This window comes from Amborella trichopoda, chromosome 1 (assembly GCF_054954075.1).
Source record: "Amborella trichopoda isolate Santa Cruz 75 chromosome 1, AtrichopodaSantaCruz75HAP2 v2.0, whole genome shotgun sequence".
Lineage (NCBI taxonomy): Eukaryota > Viridiplantae > Streptophyta > Magnoliopsida > Amborellales > Amborellaceae > Amborella > Amborella trichopoda.
The window spans coordinates 4,004,252-4,013,155 of NC_142336.1; the positions used below are offsets into that span (position 1 = coordinate 4,004,252).

The 8,904-nt window shown below is 42.8% G+C and overlaps 1 pseudogene across 1 annotated transcript; it reads right to left on the bottom strand.

Moving 5' to 3' along the window:
* Positions 1-736: 736 nt before the first annotated feature.
* On the bottom strand, positions 737-8,197 carry LOC18427127 (uncharacterized; annotated as a pseudogene). Its single transcript, XR_016049002.1, has 2 exons — positions 7,495-8,197; positions 737-2,072 (listed from the first exon to the last, which is right to left on the bottom strand). The product of XR_016049002.1 is annotated as an uncharacterized LOC18427127 (transcript).
* Between the last annotated feature and the right edge of the window lie 707 nt (positions 8,198-8,904).

Here is an 8,904-nt window from a genome sequence, read left to right on the forward strand (position 1 = left end):
TTTTCTTTTCTTTTTTTCTGAAGTTAGTTCATAGTGGTGCTTTATGTTTCTCATGACCAGTTCCATAATTAATCCTCCGAGCATTTTCAAAGAATTGTAGAGAGTCTGGGAAAATTTCATTGAAACTTCATAAACATGAAACTCTACCAACATTTGAAAGCCACGCTTCAAAGATAGTTGAACAGCAGGATTTCTTTGGGCCAATTGATCATTTCTTGGAGAATTGAAACAATGATTTTAAGGATTTCCGATTCCGGGCAAGGATCAGAGATCTTGTGCCCTCAGATTGATTCACTCTCGACAACAAAATACCCTGATAAAAAATTTGGTTTGAGAGAGGTCCCCAAGAACCAGTAGGTGGGCAACAACATGCCTTGAAAGTGGGGTTCATAGAGGATAGAGAGAAAGCATTGCTCCCTCTGAGAGCGTCTCTCTAGACTGCGTGAGAGGGACGGAGAAAGAGCGTAAGGAGAGAGGTATAAACATGGAAATGGGGTTTTTGAAAGGTGGAATTTTTATTCAATAAAAAGGATCATCGTGATCGAAAACAAAGCTCTACAAAGGTTGTTCCTATTTAAAGAAACTAAAGCGTTGCAGGGCGAGAAGTTCGGATTAAAAAGTCGTGTGTATTGGGCAAGTAGAGATCTGTAACTATGTGCATGAGAGAGAGAGAGAGTTTTGTTTTTGCAGAACTGCATAGTTCTTCCAAATAAATAATGCACAGTACTAACCTTCGTTATAGCAAAAAAACTCTTTTCATAAAAGTCCAAGATCCCGAATTAACAAGAACAAGAGTAAGAAACTGTGAAGAAATCTACAAGTGATGACAAACAACGGCCTTGCAGGCCAAATCCCTGTCAATTCCCCATAAATCCAAACTCTCCAAATTATCTCTCACTAATCCCAGATCCAAACCATCAGACCAAAACACCACCCTTTTTTTCTAGTCCCATTTTCAGTCTTATTCACATCTCCACCAATTCTCACCCCAAATCCAGTACTCTCTCTCTCTTCAATGGTGATGCCAATTTTTCTCAATATCTTGGTAGCAATGTACACAAAGGCTCTTTCTCTCTCTTCACCAACAGGTTCCCCCGTACTGACCAAAGACTGAGCCATCTCCACCATCTCTCTCACTACTGGACCAAGCCTTCACCATGGTCTCTAAGTTTCTGAAGAACAAAAGCTCTGTATCTCTCACTAACACCATATCCTCCCTTTGATATGTCATGTTCGAAAACAGATTTTCTATTGGAACCATGTTTGCAGTGATCAACCAAGCTCCCAAACCAGATTCTAAACACTTATTTATCACATGGTTCTTAATTAAAATTTCTTTCATAAAATCAGAGTTAACACCCTGCATCTTCATTGGATCAACAGCTCTAATCTCTAGTACTAACGGTTCAGAATCAACAACTGGGTGTCCCCTATTTGCTAAATCATACAAGAACCCCAAACCGTCACCAAATAAAATATAATTTCGAATATTCAACCTCTCGAAATGAGATAGTAAATTCATGGCATTTGCCTTAGAAATCCTATACAAATCCACGACTATTACAGTCCCCTGTTTCTGAAGAGACAAAAGAAGGGAACCCAATTCATTGAAATTCTTTGCCACTCTCCCCATAACCACTTCTCCAAAGCAAAAATCAAACCATTTTAGGTCTTTTAGAGGCTTCATTTCCCAAAGGTTGATATCCAAAGGGGAACTGCCATTTATGAGGTTTGAATCAGGCCCTGCACTTCTACCATAGTTAACACCAGCATCTCTGTGAGAGACGCTTAGAGCACTTTCTAGAGAGATATTGGTGTAGAGGTTGAAGCAACCAAAAGAACGGAGGAATTTAATGAACCATGGAGTCCATATTCTCTCACCCTTCTTTTTATACCAGTTAGTTGTTACCATGCCCTCAAGGATTGGCTTTATGCCATGGTCTTTTGGGTGTCATACCAAAGGCGGAATTGCTTCCATGGTTTGGGAAAGAGGAGCTGGCCCCAAGTGCCCACCATCTGGTACAAGAAGACATGAGTTTGGTTGTCCAGTTCGAGCTTGTTCCCATGCTTTCCTGCACTAACAGGATGATTAAAGGGTTAATGAGAGAGAGAAAGATTTGTGCTGTAGAATTAAGAAAACTCGAAAAAGACCAAAGAGACGATTAATGACACAGTAAGGATTAACTTAAAGAGTACGTGAATAATCAAATTTGGTCCTCTTTCTGGTAAAGGGCATTTAGTTCAATGGTTTTTCGTATTTCTTCTTTTGGTGTGACAAATAACACTGTGGCTAAGTAATGATTTACAACATAATTTCAGACATACTAATGCTGTAATAATTAATCTGAAATTAACCTATCAAATAACCCAATACAACAGGTGAAGACTAAAGAATCATCACTGTGGCAGAAAAAAAAAATTTGATATGAAATAATGGTTGGGTGTAGAAATCAAATCGGATCAACAACTGACCCAGGCTCTCACGGACGACCATGAGAGGGAAAAGCTCCTTTTTTCGCTAGGGAGAAGGACAAGCTCCATATGTTTATAGAGGGACGAGCTCTACATGTTACCATGTCAGCTTATGGGGAAGGATTTTGATTAGTCTCATTTTAAGTTGTTACCATGCTACATGGCTTTTCCATTGGTCCCCACAGACCAACCATAACTCACCTCCAGCACGAAGATAACACCCTGGTCTTCTGCGAATCCTCTCCCTAGGAGGTAGACTCCCTTCTCCTCTTGCTCAAATGCTTTGAGTGGGCCACTGGATTCAAAGTAAACACGCAAAAATCTAAGATGATGGGTGCCTCTCGACCCACAAACCACTCAGAAGCTGGCCGATAGATGGGGTTGCCAACCAGAGCATCTCCCCTCTACCTACCTAGGCCTTCCGTTGTGCCTCAGCAAGCTGAAACAAGGCCTTTGGGCACTCATCATCGTCCCCTCTACCTACCTAGGCCTTCCGTTGTGCCTCAGCAAGCTGTAACAAAGCCTTTGGGCACTCATCATCGACAAGTTTGACAGAAAATTTGCCACTTGGAAGGGTCGTTTCCGATCCCCAGTAGGAAGAGTCACCTTAATTAAGGCCACCCTCTCTAATGTGCCCACCTACCAGATATCGCTCTTCCAAATGCCTCAGCAAGCTGAAACAAAGCCTTTGGGCACTCATCATCGACAAGTTTGACAGAAAATTTGCCACTTGGAAGGGTCGTTTCCGATCCCCAGTAGGAAGAGTCACCTTAATTAAGGCCACCCTCTCTAATGTGCCCATCTACCAGATATCGCTCTTCCAAATGCCGGTGTCTGTTAGTTCTCGCCTAGAACAACTCATGTGCGATTTTCTATGGGCTGGCGGTGACAATAAGCACAGATTCGACCTGATTTCGTGGGACAAAATATGCTTACCTCACCACCAAGGGAGTCTTGGGAGCCGTGGCCTAAGGAAAACCAATTTGGCTCTTCTGGGGAAGGGATGGTGGCGCTCTACTACCCAAGAGGGACATCTTTGGAAGGAGGTTATCAGCCACAAATATCTTGACAAATCCTCCTGGCTGCTAGATAGCCAGGCTAACGGTAGAGACTCTGATATTTGGAAATCCCTCAGTGTCCTAAACCTCTTCAAAGGCCACATCAGGTTCCACCCTAGGAGGGGCACTCGGATCAGATTACGGTTCAATCGTTGATTAGGTCAAACTCCTCTGAAAGACCCCTTCCCCACACTATTCCTCCTAGCTCTGAAACGGCAAGCTACTGTAGAATAACTCTTCCCTATATATGGCTCAGTCAGAGTATGGAGCCCCAACCTCAGAAGATCTCCCTCAAACCACGAATTCCAGGTATTCCTCGACTTCTCTTCCCTTCTTCGCTTAATATTCCTCTCAACATCCAATGAAGACAAGACAATTTGGTGACCTGCACCTTCGGGGACAATTTCAGTCTCCTTCTATCGTAAACTCCTTGAACCCCCCACCGTCCCTCATGCTCCACCTTCCATTGTGGCCAAAGCATGGTCCTCCTCTGCTCCCCACAAAATCCAAGTCTTTTAACTGGATTGCACTATCTCAGAGAGCTCTGACTGTCTACCTGTTGTAAAGAAGAGGCCTGTCAATACCAAACCGCTGTTCTATGTGCTTGGCTGCAGAAGAAACCAATCCCCACCTTTCCATTCACTGCCCAATAGCCCATTCCCTCTGGGGTGTCTTATTCCCAACTCTTTCCACTGGCAATGGATGACCCCCAGTACTATGCCCATCCTTTCTCCTCCCTCCACCCCTACCCCTGCCTTATTCGATAGGATCAAATCTGTGGTTATTTTTTGGGCAACAAACCACAAGCATTTCAAAGGTTTTCCCCCATCAGCCTTCCACCTTCACTGGCACGCCTTACTCGACCTGACCCAGAACCGCATTCCGCATGCCTCCTTGTGGAGTTCGCCAGAGCCTGGCTGTGTAAAACTCAATTCTGATGGTTGCTCCCCAGGCACCCACTTCCTGCAGGCATTGGGGGCTTGTTTAGGGACCATGAAGGATCGATTTTGGCCTCTTTCTTGAAGCACATAGGCCACTTTGATTCCCACACTACGGAAGCCACTGCCCTGCTTGATGGCGTCAAACAGTTCGACATCTCCTGGAGCCAAGCCCTGATAGTCGAAGGCAACTCCAGCAACGTCATTTCCTGGGGCATCGGGTTTGGCCACTTGCCCTTGAACCCTGATCCACATTTTTGATGAAATCTCTCACGTGAGAAGGGGTCTTACGGTCTCTTGGAGCCGCATATACCATGAAAGTAAGTCTGAAGCGGACTCTCTTGCCAACACGGGTGCTACAAATGTGAATGACGAGTAATTTTTTGTGGACTCAGCCTAATCTCTCTTCTGGGGTTCCCGTAGCCCTCCCCTTAATCTCTTACCTGTTCCATTGTCTCCTCTCTATGAAAGGTTTTGTACAGAGCTCCCAGGTTGCGGGTAGCCTTTTTTTTTTTACATAATCCCTGGTTTAACCAGGCAGTCCAATTTTGTACTACTATACTTACCCCAATTAATACAAAAGTCAACTCTTTCAACAACAACAAAAAAGTTGTACAAGATGATGATAACTTCATGAGAATGTGTATGACTTGTCTTTTTCTTGTATATGGTTTTCTACAAACCCATCGTTTGCAACTAATACGGAAAGCATCAAGGGATTAATACAATCTTTCCATTTTCACATACTTAAAAACAACCGCCCTATTGTGTGTTGTTATGTACCCAACATATTTGTCTCACTCTCACAAGATCCTCCTCCAGAATCCTCCTGACTCCTCCCCAAGTAAGCACAACCATGTACCTACTACAAGCTTGTTCACCATGTACCATACCAAGTACATCTTTGCACACAGGTTAAGAAGTGCGATTTAGTCTACTAGATAACTAGATTATGAGCGAATTCCCTAACCCACCCCTATGGTCATGTTTTTCCTCTAATTAGTTATTTTGCCTGAGGCCAAGACACCTGACTGACAATATAACATTATCCATTTAAGAAGTAGAACTGCAAAACAACATCCATTTTCTTCATTGATCATCAAAACCCTCCATCCCTGAAAGAAAATGAGGAAAATCTCAATGAACATGGCCATATGCCTTCTCTAAGCAGATGACCAAAAACCCCAAATGTCATCTGCCATTTCAAGCTTTGGCACAAAGTAATATGTGTTTTATGCACCTCCATCATGAAACTCCTGAAATACTCTTTATGATCTTTTCCCTCGAATCCATTCTGACGCATGCGCCATATCAACCGGAGAGAGGATTAAGTTAAGCTCATCTCAGTATGTAGCCTTTATCCCACTTACATCGAATATGACATCTAGAGTCCACAATGGCTTATGGTACCTCATTAGTTTCCTCAAATCAATCAGCTTACCAGAAAAAATTGGACAAGATGACATCTCAAGTTAGCGTTTGTGAATTATAACAGAAAATGATATGGTGGAGAGTAGTAACCCAACTTCAGCCAACTTACCCTCTATACCTCCCTCTAGTTGCCTCCGCCTACCTCAAATAATCTAATATCCCACTTTGAGTCTAAACCTAGTGTCTGTTAACTAACTCAGCACATTGTACTGGTGGGTGAAATCAAATGCTTTAACACATGCCTTTTTGAGGAAAGATGCCATACGCCCTCCATGAAAGGTGCATAGTAATCCATCTTCACAGTTCACCTCAGCGACTACCATTGGAGATTATGTTCCCCATCTAACGAGTAGAAAGAATGGTTCATCTCCAATTTCTATCATTGGGGTGGACGTTGGAAATGAGAGGTTACTCTACTCACCATAAAGGTAGTAGGTATAGCATGTCATTTTTTACCATGTTCAGCTTTGTTCTACAGATTCTCTCTTTTTCCTTGGCTCATTTCAGTACCCACCTGGATCGGTCAACCTCAGAACCAACCAATGTATTAAAGCCAACCCGCGTAGGCGTCTGGAAGCAGGCTAAGGCCCTACGCACCTCCCTAGGCTAGGTGGGGTGCCAAGGCGGTGCCTAGGCAGTCAAGGTGCCATATAGGGGGGTTGGTAACCAAGCCATTCCCCCCCACCCTGCTCACCTTTTTTTGGGCAGCTCAATTGTGAGGTGCTGCCTTCTGCCATCAAAAACACTGAAACCAACTTTCTTCAGCATTCAACTTTATCCTCCTCCTCCTCCTAAAGGTGCCCCCTGTAAGCAACATCATAGGCCTAATCAAGCATCTCACTAAGAAAGTTTATCGTTTACCCAACTAAATATCCTCTACCCTACAAAAGTTTCAAATCTCCTCTACCCTACAAATATTCCACCGCTCCAGGCCAAACCTACTCTAGCTTGGACCCTTGAAAGGGTCTCAAATCTACAATAAGTCTCCTATTCAAATCCTTAACATTTAACATCCTAAGCTACCAAAAGAAGAAATGAGAAAACTAGCCTCCATTTCAAGCTATCTAAGCCTCTTACATTCCAAGCTAGGATCCTCACATCAACTAATTTTAAGAGTTCACATCCTTTTTGCTCTTTAATGCCCACAATCTTTTCTGGTTAGGCATAAACTGGCCCCATAAAAACCAAGTGAGGCTACACTTGCTCAATTGACTACCTGATTACAAGTAACTCATTTACCAAGAGCAAACAAGATACACATGTTGATGCTGCTTGATAGCACAAGCATAAGTTTAAGGGAAAGCATACCCAAGTTCGAGGGAAAGCATACCAGTAAATATTACACCTAGACGACCAATTGACCACAATAGCATTCAACCTCGACAAATAAAGTTCAAAAAAGGCACTAGAACTAAGTTATCTAACTAGAATAAAAACAAAAATGGGTTCATGAAATTCAGTACTTAACAAGCTGATGTTGAACAATAACATTTGAAATTATTATCAGAAGTTAAGAGTTTCAATGTTGGATTTTAAATAACAGGTGTTTAGCAATTGTAAGAGAAAACCGTATGATCAAAGCTAAAAGCTTTTACCTGCAACAAACCTTGGACGTTGCAGAGAGGCTCCATAAATCAATTCACTTTAATTTGATCAATCATAATAATAATTAGCTATCAATGTCTTTAGATACTTGTAAAAAAGTGGAGAAAGCTCTAAATCATCCTCAACAATGAACACAAATTCATCATCACTGGCAGGCCACCAAGACTCGAGCCACTGTGCTTGCAAACCCACGTTCTAGGTCCTGTAATGGACCATCTTCCCTCCATGTTTCCACTGAAACTCATCTATAAATCCGAGATTTTTTCGAGCTTCTTCAAGCTTTTGATCCAATAAAGCCCTAGATTTGTTCCCCAATTCATCAAACCTCAAATGGTCTACATATATATGGAGGGATGTGCGATCACCTGCATAATCAGCATGGGCAATAGAGTAAAGACATCTAGTTAGAAATGCCAGGCGATCGTATGTGAGGACCTTAATAATAAAGTGGAAATTAGGGTTCAGGGAATTGGGATTTTTAGTGGGGTTCCCTGAATTAGGGTTTTCAGGACTAGTGGTTGATATAATGGGGACCGATAAGCTGGTTCCTGAGCAATTCGGGTTTACTGAGTGCAATGGAGCACCCCTAGAATCTGCAAAACTGGTCTCTGACAAAGTAGGGGGTGAAGAATCAAGGTTTCCAGAAACTGGCTCAGCCAATACAGGGTTTTGGACAAAGTAGGGGGTGAAAAATCAAGGTTTCCAGAAACTGGCTCAGCCAATACAGGTTTTTGTGAACTGGGGTTTAGAAATCTAGGGCTTTGGATATTGGTTCTCTGCAATTCAGTGCGAGGATCCACATTAGAGTTCCAGGTTTGTGGCAAAAAGAGAGGGAGTTCTGAGTGATAGTAGAAATATTACAGAGACTGAGAGGAAGAACAATGGGAGAAATTTATGGTGTGAAGGCATGGATTTATTACCAAAATCTGGTAGCATTTCATCCGTATTACTTATCTGGTTCCTCCCCCTCTTTTCGCAGAGAACGTCGTGTCTTCCAGAGCAACAACGAGCTTGGGAACTCAGGTTGGTTATAGCTCAGGTATTTTGCCTCTTTTTGTAAGTTCTAAGGTTTTACAGATAAAATGGTGAGTTTCCAGTAGTTGGGTAGTTATAGCCATGGCCATTTTCTCTTCTCTTTTACTGTTGTCGAAGGATCTCGGTTTTTGGAGAGGTGAAATTCCACAAACTCGGGCAGTTGGCAGAGAAAAATGGAGGCAGCTTTGAGCCATGCCCGATATTTCGGTTTTCGATTTCGTTGCGGGACACCTGAAATCTCGACCTTGCGATTGGGACGAGGTTTAAATCACGTTCACACCACAATAAAACGGGATGGTCCGTTTCTTTTTCATTACTGTAACGGGCGTTGGCATTCGGCCTAGCCCGCACATGTACACTGTAGT